Here is a 13,259-nt window from a genome sequence, read left to right as displayed (position 1 = left end):
GCAAAAGAAGAGCAACAACATAAAAATACAACCCCCAAGCTAAACCAGAATCTAAAGCCAGAAGAAACTAGAAGGGATAGACTTGAACAAAGAAGACAACTTCTTCTTTCTCATTATAATTTTTATTTCTTTCATTACCAAAAAAAATCACAAACCAAAAGGAAAAAAACCAAAAAACCAGCCCACTGAACAACCGGCCAAACCTTTAAACCTGTAGAGAGTAATATTGTAAGTTAAAATCAAATTTTGATTTCATATTTAAAAGAAAACTTATTTTCAGAACATACAAGATTTTTTGAAAATTTAAGACAGAATTGTCATTAAAAAATTTGAATTAGTCTTAATTTACTCCCAATTTGTTCTTCACATATAGCTATTTGCATAGTAATTTTTATTCAGAAATGCCTAAGGATTTCTATGAATTAATTGAAATATGCAAACCATGGGAATGGGGAGAGCAATGTTCCTACAGACCAAATAATAAATGTTGCTACTTGCAAGAAGGCAACTGCCATATTTTTAAAGATACACACAATTTCTTTAGATACTGTACAAAAATATTCTCTTTAATATATACTACTAGATTTGCCAGCCACACTTCTAACTTCTTTAAACAGGTATTTTAATTTCAACTTTTAGCTAATATTATTGGCCATCCTTGCTTTGCATGTATAATGACTATAATGTATAATTGAAAATTCCCATGCTGTAAAGTGTGAATTTACCGATGGAAACAATTTTCCAAGAAGTTTTTGAACTTGTAGGTGCTTGCATATGGGAAATCAATGCAGAGACAGACCTGTGGCCCAGGTGCCAAAGAGTCAAAACAGAGTCAGTGATGAGGACACTTAAACCAGAAGCTGCTTCCTCACACACCCCAGCCTATCATGGTTATGGCATTGCAAATTTCTGCCATGTGGACATAAGAAACTATTATACCAAAAAGTACTACAGGAAAAGCCATGATTATTCAAACTCCATAGCATGCTTATGTAATAAGCTATTTTCCTCTTTCATGCACAGGTATCGAATGTGTGATTTATGTACATAAAGACAACGCCAAAATCTTCTTACTAAAATTAACCAAAAATCTTTAAGTTTACTTCAGTATTCTAACTTACAAGGACCTTGCCTTAGAATTAAAGGTGAAAGGGCCTTTTTAAATCTAGATGCAGAAATACTGGCCTTTTTTTTTCCCTTTTTACTCTTGTCCTATTACCTGTCTTCTGCTTTACTTTTGTTCTGATTGAGACATATGGGTCACTGTGTGTGTGCAGTTTAAATAATAATCTCCTATATTTTCCAAGAAAATACCCTAACAGAAATTGTTTCTTTTCATAAAGTTTCTCAAGAGATCATGATATAGTTGAACTGAAGCTTTTTTTCCCCACCTTCATGAAGTCTCTTTCAGATTGAGATATTTATATATTTAATACTTAAAATCTCTTTACTCTGATAATGCTTTACTCTGATAATGCTTTCTTGTTGAATGGTTTATGATGAACTCAAGGAAAAAACCCAAAAGCTCCATAAAAATCTTCTAGATGAAGAAAATCTCACTTCATCACAACTGTTTTGGTCCTTTTTAGTAAAATGTTGTCACCTTGCTGTAGACTTCAGGTGTATTTTAAGCTCTGAAGGGAATCCCATGGCACAAGATGGAAACCTTTTTCCTCAAACACGATGCTCATTCATACTCTTTGCCTTGGCTGAGCCTTTTGGACCCATGAAACACATTTTGCATCAGAGTGGGAGTGCTGACCAGGACACAAAGGAACAAGGTCACTTCTCTTCTATATACCTGGCTAGATGCAGAAGGCAAACACCCAAATAAGCAAAAACTTGCTGAAGTTAAGGCCAACACCAAATTAGGCCACACCCAAGTATTTTCTGTCCTTACATTAAAATTTTTGCTTAGTTTTCCCCAGAAATAAAGATTAGGCATGGTTGTCAGCTAAGATAGTTTTTTCATTCAGGTGGCTAAATCAGGGAGAGGCAAACCCTTCAGATAACAAAACTTCCTCATTTTAGTAACTGGAATGAGTTGAGAAACCAAATTAACCTGGCCATGAAGAGCATTCATCCATTCCTGTTACACACTCTGGCAGCAACACCTGCCTAACCACCAGGGACAGCCTAACCTGACCCTGATCAGATGAGGAGCTCTGAAAACCAGCCACAGACCTTGCACAGGGAAACACGTAAGGCATATGCAGAGAACTGGAAAGGAGAGGGGTGGTGAAAAGGACAGGGAAGGATTGGGCCATAATACAGAGGAGGTCTTGGATTGCCAGGGAGGGAAAAAATGCTTCTGGGTCTATGGGAAAGAGATATGGCAGTAGCAAGGCTCCCACATGAGGCTATCACAAGCCTCATTTATAAAAGCTGTTTTTAAGTCCAAAATACAGAGATTCATAACCTAGTGCTGGAGGGGCTACAGTCTACATTCACATATCTTTAAACATTTAATGATCTTAACTAGGTAGGGTAAGGCATGTAGCTTGAGGTCTAGCATTAAATAAATTAGGACACAATGTATTTTCCAGTTTATTCTCTTTAAAATACATATTAATTCTATAAACTGAAGTACTTTACAGGATCCATGTAGGTAATTTTTCATGAGAAGGTGAAATAGCAGATTTCATTTACTGCTGTCTAATTTGGCTACAAATTACATGGGCCAAAAACTGAAGAAGTCCTGCTACAGCATATTTCTGAGAGCTAACTTCCCAGCAGTTCTAGCACCAATTCACTGGTGGATATGAAAATGAACTTTATGTCAACTGTACCTAATATCTCCTTTTAGTGAGACATTTACATTCTAGCAGACAGAATGTGCAGTGCTGGGATATATTTACAAGCTCTTCTGGATAAAGGATTTGTTTTAGTAAGATCATCTAAGTAAGTATTTTCTTAACTTAAGCTGAAGTGTAGGCACTGAAACACATCACATTTTAGAAAATGAGATTAACATAAGACAGGAAGAATAAGATTATATAAATAAAGAAGAAACATCTTTTATACCCCACTTTGTCTGTAAAGAAAGTAAATCAAATCCACATTTTCAAGCTTTGCTATCCTCTAATTTTCTGCTTTATCTTCATAACATCAGCTGAATTTCACAGAGTGTAAATTTGTATCCACTATTCCAGAGAAAATCTAATTAGATGTATTCCCGAGTCAAAAAGTACAGATAGACTAATATCTAGAGGAAATTTGCATGCTACTGATAAAACCCACAGTAATTAAAAACTTCTTTATATTTATGTCCTATATTAAATGAAATATTTTTAATTCTGGAAAAGGATGGGTTGTAGTTATCGATTACTAAAAAAAAGTAAGCCACTAAGTGCTTGCAAATGACTTGGCCAGAATTATATCACTAAGAAATAAAAAAAACTTGAGTCAGTATTTTTCCACGAAATTTGTATTAAATTTTGTTCACGACAACTCCTTTCAAAGTCATTCCAGAAGTCATTTTTTTTCTTATGAATGAACATCTATGTATCATAAACAGTGTCTTGGTGGTTTCTTTTTCAAAAGTCACAGTCAATTTTAGTAGCATATTTAATAAGCTAAGATAATGGAGGAAGATGGTTAAGTACACTCTTCATCAAAGCTTGCATTGCCCCATGTAAAAAGAAGTACTCTGCCCACCATCACACAAATGTTAATTAATGCTTTTAATATGAAGCCTCCATCTCCTTTTAGTGTTTCACTTCAAAGAAGTCCTGCATCGATACATAAGTGCTTTACTGTCTTTTAATGCTGCCAAACTAGTTGAAACCTTTTTTGAAGACTATTCCCTAATCACTCCTATCTAGGAAATGTACTGTGAACATTTCTCTTTGGAAATCTTTCCCCTCTGCTTATCACTGCAGACACAGTAATGTACAACCACTTACTATTCTAAGAAACAAAGGTGCTTCTGCAGTTGTGACTTCCAACCTAATCAAATCAAATCAAAGCAGGTCCCCAGCCAGTAGACAGATTCTTCCCACACGGTCCCCAGAGAGCCCTGTGACATGTAAATCACTTGACACTTTCCAGGAGGATGCTGTTCTGTGCTATAAGCCTGCAGCACACCATTACTGATTACTGCTTCCGCACTTCCAGAGACAGACAACATGCTTATTTATACTGACACTTCTAAACTAGCCTCTTTTCCCACTATAAAAAGCCATTCTGTGAGCAACTGCTCCTCCAGGAAAGAGGGCAGACTGAGAATGGAGAACACCCTGTTCTCTACAGAATCATTTTTACTTTAAATCATCCAGATGGGGTATAAGATACTAATCCCTCTCAGTAGAGAATGGTAAAAAAATACACACAGAGATGTGCTGCACCTAAATGCATGTAAATGGATCAGAGATGCATAAAAAGCATTTCATAATACTAAAATATAATAAAATAAAATCTTGCTTAAGAAAACATGAATTTGAATATGGAGGAGCAAATTAGACATATATTTTATAATCAAACAATCAGAACATAACATCTTGATTAAGTAAATTTGGATGACAGAATAGTGGCTTTAGCAGTTAATTAATCTATACTTTTAATTCCAATATCACCTAATTTACAAGAAGTCTTTCAAGAAAGTTGTCAAGAAATCCCAAAAGAATTTTACTACAGAGAGAAAGAGTAAGCTGTGAAATGAGTCTGATGTATTGCACAGATGCTGATTATACATGGTAATAAAATTGACAGCTCTTTGCATTTTCCCCATCTGCTTTTAAAGTAAATGGCAAAAACAGCTGTCAAAAAACCAAAAAATAGATTTCAGTGATGGGATTGAGTACAGCTCCTGAATCTGAAGAACTGCAATACACAGCCAACACATCTCTCGTCACATGCAACATCTGCCATATTTTGGGTTTTCTTTGTTTGTTTTTAAAATAAGGAAACAGTAATGATTTCCCTTGCTAGAGGAATCCTTGAGGCTATTAAACAAAGTACCTTTTTTGTATCTCCATAACTGTACCTCTAGAGTGCTTAAATCCACTAAATGTCACTTCTAGCTTTAACAGCAGAAGAATTCTGTTGAAATCTGTGATATCATCCACATCTAAGAAAACAAAAGATATATTTTGAATGACTACATTACTTCTTTTTCTTACTTTCAGGCTCTAAGTCTGTGTATTAGTAAATCTGTTTGACAGTTTCCTAAATATTTGTATATAAAGAATCACTGTCAATGTTGCCCTAAAGCTTGCCAAACTGTTAACATCCAGTCTAATTGTTCTATCAAATATTTCCTCAGGGGATTGATTTTAAATGACAGATGACTCCTTAGTCTGCATTGCATCAAGAAAGTAACAAGAATTGCAATTCTAAAGCTATTAAACAATTCATCTCATTTACTCAAAAGGAAGTCTCAAACCTGCATTTCATTACAGAAGGGGCCATCTCACACTCTGAACTCTAGAGCATCACTAATGATGATGGGCTTGACATTCCTCCACTGTTACAGGTTCAGGTTGTAGCAAAATACACCACTTGTTAAATAATTGTTTGCTTAGTACTTTGGCTTCTGTCAGTGTGGCTCCAGTGCAATTAGCCTGAGTCACCCAGAGCCAAGTTAGTCTCTCTAATTAGCCCATTTTTGATGAGAGTTCTTATCTTATCCTACCAAACCTAGTCAAGCTCTTCAGATAAGTGCTTTAAATTCACAAAAAAATAGATACAGTCCTGCTACACTCTTGGCTCATCACAAGCAGGGACCTGTCCAGCTGTTCTAAAAGAGCAGAAACACTACCTTGAAAATCCCCCATTGTGTGAGACCAGCAGGGTGACAGGAGTCCTCACTACCTGCTAAATGATATGTGGTCTTATACTAAAAAATTGCCACAAAATTTAAAAAAGTTTTTAATTCAAATTATGTGGTTGCTTACTTACTATGTATTTAAAAATGTAATTGATGAGAGTATGAAGAAACATTTGAATGATGACAAAACACAACATGCTGAAAAGTCAGTATCCATTGTTTCTTTTCAAATTATTTCACTCACATAATTGCAGAGGAAAAGTAATCAGAAGTGAAGAGCCACATGTGAAAATAAAATCTAAGATTAACAACACCTTTGGAGTGTGGCCCAGCTGTCAGAGATCTACGAGGGTTTCTCTGGAAAAGTGACATGGGCCTTCTCCAGCTTCCCTTCATGCTGTATAAAATATTAATTTATTCCATGCTTGAGTAATTTCTTTCCCTTGGCAGCATCAGAGAGGTTTGTCAAGGTGCCTCTTCTACTTAACACCCACGAAAAAATTGCACAAAACCCTGAAAAGTGGAATGGTGCTCAGCCTGGCCAGTACCTACTGCTAGGTTCTGGAGAACAGCACTGCTTTCATACATTTTTTGTCTGGTTGTTTTGTTCTGTGTCTCTATGTTCTCTTGACTCCTGAAATTATCCCCTTGTCTGAATTTAATTAGTTTTCAAGATAGGACACAAGGGTATGAAGAAAGCCAAAGATGTGAACAATGGCAGCACAGAACACAGGCTAATAAGGAACAGATTAGATGTTATACATACAAAAACATCTGACAACTCAAATGAAAAAGCTGTTTTTTTTTGTTTTCTAAAAAGCATAAAGCCACAGGATTTACAGTAATTTTCAGATTAGGAAGATATTTGAGTAAGAGCATGACAAATAATTTCTCTTGTGTGTGTTAAGCAGACAGGATTAGCTATCAAATAGCAAAATAATCTATTTTTGAAGCAGTAAAATGGAATATGGTTTAGGTTTTGCCCAAGAAATATTAAGGTGGAATGCCAAAGATAAGTTACAGGTAATTCAGTGAAATCTGCACTGGTTAATTAAATATATTAAGGTGAAGAAATTCACCTCAACAGATTTCTTTAGCACATTTTAATTTGCTCCACATCTATTCAATACACTGCATTATGGATAATACATTTTTCATTATTTACATGTAATTATTTTGTGCTTATATGCATACATCATATAAAAGATGTTTAAATTTTAGCAAATTTCTAAATTTTTGATTAAGCACACAAACCAGTTGTTTTCTATTGCATTGGGCATAAACACTGCTTTAACTAAGAAATAATGACCCTCCCAAGACCACAGAACAGCACAGCAAGAGAACTGTATCATTGACACACAGAAGAAGAGCCTAGACAGAGGTCAGCGAGTGGCAAATCATAAAACCTTTCTAGAAAAATTCTAATATAGTATAATGGTTATTTTAATGCAAAGATTTTCAATGTTTATGGCCTTATTTGCAATATTTAGCCAACTAAACAGGGTAGGGGAGTTTTTATAAATACAGTGCATATTGATAGTAAAATTTTATTTTCATGTCAGCTATTTTGCAGCAGATATTTCCATTTCATTAGGAACCTTTTTGGTCCTCCTCCATATGTTAAGCCTCCTCTTAGGAATTCTCATGAATAAGCATGTAAGCAATACATTATAATTAATAATACTGCATCTGAAGATTATGTACTATTATTATTTGATATAAGCTTTTGGACATAAAAAATGCATTAAATTTTAATCAAAGCAGAAGGATAAAGCTGTAGATTTCACTGAAAAGTCACTATGCCTCCATAGTTCACTGGTGTAAATCTGATTATCTGGTCCAATGCATTAGCCAGGACTGATCTTGACAACACTGCTCTTAGAAACCTTTGGCTAGGGAAGAAGATAAGAAAAGGTTTGAGGAAAAGGACACATGAAGTACAGATGAAGAGAAAGATCTATAAGAAAAGTTAATTTTAATATCAGTACAACTATATACAGTCGCTCAAAAGTTTGGTGTGTTAGAATAAGAGCTGAGAAAGCATTAGCCAGACCACACGAATTTATTAAGGGGCATTTAGTTACTTATGTGTCTTTCAGCACACTTTATTTTAATCCAGCACTTTCTGAAAATTCAACACCTGACAGTTTTCTGGCTTCCTACAGACCAAAGTATGTATCACTATTCATAAGCAAATGAATGCTATAGCAATTATTTTAACTTTTCATCCATAAGTAGACATAATCTTTTCACTTGACACATGCAGGTGAAGAGCCATGTGTGAAAATAAAATCTAAGATAAACAATATCTTTGGAGTGTGGCACAGGTGTCAGCATTTTTTATGAGAGCAATTAAGAAAAGATCTCGATAAAACAGAAAAGTTGAAAAAAGAGCCATAAGAATAATTTAATTATTTTGAAATATCTTATAGTGAGACCAAAGAGGTTTATCTGTATTATTAACTATTATTATCTATTTCAGGTATTATCAACAGAAGGTTAATATACATTTTCTCAAAAACAGAAGACACAGTTATAGAGAACTCTAGCAAACTACTGAAAAGCAATATATTGTAAAGACCAGCAACTATGTGAACATATGCATATATAAAAACAACTTGGAAAAAGCCTTCCTTGCTGGATGTGCAAGACTCTGGCTGATGGCTTAACTGTTTAAGAGGTAAATCACATGTATGAACTGACATTCCAAGTCCTAAGAAGATGAATGCTTTGATTTAAAAACACGAACCTAACTCAGAAAACCAATAATCAATTTAATGCCTTGTAACTTACTGAATCCTCTCCACAGCATTCCTCATTTCTTTTCAAGCTGCAAAGATGCAGGGTTTGCTCTCATTTCTGTCCTGCTGCATAGACAGACAAATCATGCTTTGAGATGTTATAAAATAGAGAAAGTTGCTTTATTACTGACATTTCAGAGCTTTCTTGCTATGAGTTTCTTTAAAATGTCTTCAATAAATGAGCCTAAAACATCTCCAGGTGACTTTTCTCTGTGAAGGGTCATCCTTACATCTTTGCATCTTGATATAAGTCTCTCTGTTCAATTGCTACTTATTTAAGGCTGTACCTTGGACTTTTACCTAAAGATTAATATTAAAAGACAACAGAAATGGTGAAACTGCGCACATGCCAAGTGTCACTGGGAAAGATACAGACACAGAGGTCCCAGTACTCAAATAAAACTCCTCATGTATGCAAAGCACTTCCCCAGTGTCTGCAGTGTGATCAGATCACTTTATCTTGGTTAAGTCCATCTGTCAAAATCAGTTCTGCCAGATTTCATTTCCTTTCCCCTCTTTTCCTCTTTTTCTTCTTTCTCTCCTTTCACTTCCTTTTTTCTCCCTTCTCCTTTAATATAATCTGAGTGTTACTGTGAGAAGCAATCTCAGGAGTTTTTAATCCTGTTTAATTTCAAACACAGCTCACAAAGGCGTAGTTGAGCGCTTGGCATAACACACAATGATTAACCAACTTATGAAAACAACATATATAAGAAAGTATATAAGAAAGAATGAAATAAGAAGATGAAAACATGAAGAAAAATAGACAGAAATCAGGATGGTAAGATAAGACTGAGGGAAAAAATTAGGAAACTCGTGGAAAATGAAAATAAAGTTGTCATGAAACAACTGTACAGTTTCTACTTTTGGTATCCAAACATTATAAAGCTCCATTCACACGAAACAAAACCTTTATCCTGAAGGCCATAGTAATAAGCAGCCAGGGGCCTTTTAGTACATTGGATTGTGAAGGTGAACTGTTAAAATCCCTGACTTCTGTATGTTTGGTTTTTTTTCACTTCACATATTATGTGGTTTAGGGCCTTTTCTGCCTGTTACAAAGACCAGAATTATCTATAAAACTGCTCCTTATTTAACAGTGCCACCCTCCAGTCATCCCTCCCTCCAGCAAACCTCCCTCCTCCACAGAACCCCATGGTAGTGACTGCTATCCTTCTGAAAAAGAAAACGAATTTAATTAAGTCCTTCCTTTGACTAATGATTTTTTTTTTAATGTAAAAAAAAGTGAAGGAACAATCAATTTAATTCCATGGGGGTTTTTTTTCCTAAATAGTCATAATTTATACAAATTTATGGTCATCAGTACAGGTACTCCTTCCCCTGCTTCCCCCCCCTGCCATCCCTTAGTAATACTTATTGCAGTTCTATTTATTTTCACTTACCCATAATATTACAGTAAGGAAGGAAGTTTTAGAACGACTTTGACAGGTTCAAGCCATGAAGGAGAAAAGAAAATCAGAAGAATATAAGAGCAGCGTTTTCATGAAGGTAGATCTAGCTCATTAATGGCTTTTTGGCCTCTTTTGAAATAAGGGCCTGTCACAGCATTCTGGGATGAAGTACCAGTACAATTAATAGAGCTGCTGCTGGGTTGCTATTTTGTAGGGTTTCTCACAGTCTGTTTGAGCACATGGCAAAAAAAGAGTCTCAATTCAAAGGGAACCAGAATTATTTCTGCTGATCATTTTCAAAGAATTTTCAGAAGGTGAATCCTTCTGAAATTAAACCAAACCAAAAGAGATTAACAGTGATGAAAAACTAAAATGTGGAAGGAATGCCAGCATAGAGGCTGATAAATTCTATTGCCATTAGAAAGGCTATAATTTCTAGCACCAATTAAAGTAATAGTTTTGAACCCTAATGACATTTAATGCCTTTAATACATGAAGTGCATGACAAAGGAGGAAAGCACTAGGTGTGTGATGCCACTTAAGCTGGTTAAGTGTAGCAGATTGAACATGCCAATGAAAGGACATCTCCTAAAAATTTCTGTAAAAAGAGAGAGGTTCTAACAAAAAATTGGAGCAATCTCAAATTGTGATCTTTGAGATGAATTAATGAATAATGTATCATGCTTTGCTTAGGTCGATGAAAAAAAGGCTGAAGTAAGGCATAGTGAATAACAAAAGTTGGAAGAGTATTCATATTTTTTATGGGCACTGTATTTTGCCTCACAATGTTACGATACAGACATTAAAATAACAGGTCTATGGGAAATTTTTTTAAGTTCCCAAAATGTCTCCTGCAGTGTGCTCATGGTATGAAATCTATTCATTTGAACCAGAGGCAAAGGTACATCTGTGCACCATTTTAGTTTTTGTGCTTTCTGTATAACTCTTAGAAATGAATAGGTGCTCTAAAGCTGGAAGAGTTTTGGTGCTCAATCAATTATTTTTTAAATACATATGGAATATGAACTATTTATTTCTCAAATATTATCACATTGATTGGATAAATCCTGGAAAGAAAAGTTTAGGTATTCTTATTTGACTATACGTGACTTTATTTAGATAGTAAAGCGGGGATTAATTTTGGAGGAAGGGTGTAACTGGTACAGAAACAATTGTATGAAGTCAAGACAGATTAAGAATTACACTTACTGAGATGCTGAATACTTAATTTTGCTCCAAGCTTTATCAAACAGAAGGGAAAAACAGAGGACACCACAGGTTTTATTCTCCTTCCATTTTCACTGGCAGCTCCTTGGAGATAAGCAGCCCTGTTTCTGAAGGCATCTTCCCAAGAGGCGCTTGGCAGACAACGCACTGCCTGCCGACTGCCTCCCTGCAGCGGGAATTGCTGCTTCCAGCCAGCTGACTCCTGCACCAACTGAGATGTCAGACAGACAGCACGACAAAATTGGCTCAGCAACACCCTGACAGCCACCAGCAAATCCAACCACACTGGGGTGAAACAGCATTTTGGCAACTGGCTCTGCCTCCTCCTGCTCCCGCCGCCACAGAGTGCCCGCTCGTTCCTCAACCGCTTTGGCTCCCAGTGCTAGCTATTCTTCTCAGTGGTTTAGGCTACACACCAAACTCAGAGACAGAGAGGCTCCAGTGCAGTGCAAGCACACGCTCTCCTTGCCAGCCCTGCTGCAGAGGCAATAGCCATCAGCCGGAGAAGACAGTTCCTCATGTCCTAAAACAGCTTTCCAGGACAGTAGAGCTATCAAGGCAATCTAAAGCACATCAGTATTAGACTAAACAAAAAGCCTTTTCTTGGACTTTTCCACAGAGAGCTAACTCAGAGCTTCAACATGCAAAATTTTATTCAACAGAAACTGCTGATGTATAATACTTAAGGAATTCAAAATTCCATTTAAAGGGTTATTTTTTTTAACACACTATTTAGATACAAGTTAATTTATCAAACCCCTAAGGAGAAAAAAAAGTGGATACAATTGTCAACGTAGAATATACACTTAAAACCTGCAATTTCATGATATTTATCAAAAGGGTAGAGAATAACAACATTATTAGTACTGCTTGGTTTTATACAACATTGTTTCAAACAGACTGGCAATGTAATGAATTCAAATTATTCTTGCACAGAAACAGATCAGACATTTTTTTCAAACAAAGTTAAGAAATCAGTGTTTCCTAGGGTACTCAGGTGTTGATTAAGGTCAAGGTTTCCACAGAGAGAAAGAACAGCAAAAATAGAGAGAAAACTTGGAAAAATGTCACAAAATCATGAGCTTGTGTTGAAGACAAACTTCAAAAGAACCTCAAGAAGAAAAAAAATGGAATTCTAGATCTTTTAAAAGTAAATATGGATTATATTCTTATTAAAAATAATCTGCTCTCCATATAAGAGCAAATAAGTAAGAGGCAGAAACGGGTGGAAAAACAAAATCTCACGAAAATAACTGTCAGATTTTAAACACCTCTATAAAGGAGGGTTGACGATAAAGTTTAATGTCAGCTTCACAGGAAAACATTATTTATATGAGATACAGTAAAGACAAAAGGATGGAAAGATGCAAGCACCAGAGGTGTTTGTGTACCATGAAGCTGGCTGAAGCACAATATGACAGGCTGGTGGTACTCAGCACTGGATTCTTCAAATGCAGCTCATAAACAGGGGACAGAGAAACAGTCAGAGTAAGGGAATTTGAAAGTATTGTGGATCTTTCTAATATCTCTATCAATAAAGCAGGAAATGTTGAGATAAAAATGCAGAAAAAGATTGGCAAAAATGGAAAAGTACTGAAAAGATTGGACAATATTAGGCAGGCAAATTAGAAGTATAAAGCTAATTTTCTCGCAGTGTGCACAGGAGTCTGGTAGCATTATAAAGATGAGCGAATAAATAATAATTTGGCTGTTAAAGCCTGTACATCCTTCAGAAAACAACAGGGAGCCAGCACATTTCTCTTTCCCCCTCTCGCTGAGAAGTGGGGAGCTCCTGCCAAAGCCTGTGCTCAAAGCAGCGACTGCGGCAGCGGAGCCGCGTGTGCGGGGACTGGGAGCGATGGGGAAACACAGAGCCCACTGCACCCTCTGCCTCCTGCTCAGCAACCCCCAGGGTTCCTCATGCTGCTGTGACAGCACAGCCTCCTCTCTTCAAGTGTTTGCTGTCAGCTACCATCTTGGCATACTGACAACATCATCGCCTAGGAAATGAGTAAAAAACCAGATTATTTTGTGGGATACAATCATTCTTTT

General features: G+C 36.1%; 1 protein-coding gene across 2 annotated transcripts in view; it reads right to left on the bottom strand.

The window, feature by feature from the left end:
• Nucleotides 1–13,259, bottom strand: part of SLIT2 (slit guidance ligand 2) — a gene marked incomplete at its 5' end in the record, with an annotated part of 255,849 nt that overhangs the window by 72,762 nt on the left and 169,828 nt on the right. The gene's annotated exons all lie outside the window — the stretch shown is intronic.

The sequence above is a fragment of the Fringilla coelebs genome (genome assembly GCF_963513975.1).
Source record: "Fringilla coelebs genome assembly, chromosome: 4".
NCBI lineage: Eukaryota > Metazoa > Chordata > Aves > Passeriformes > Fringillidae > Fringilla > Fringilla coelebs.
The sequence above is the reverse complement of the archived record's forward strand: the minus strand, read 5'-3'. Positions and strand labels throughout refer to the sequence as shown.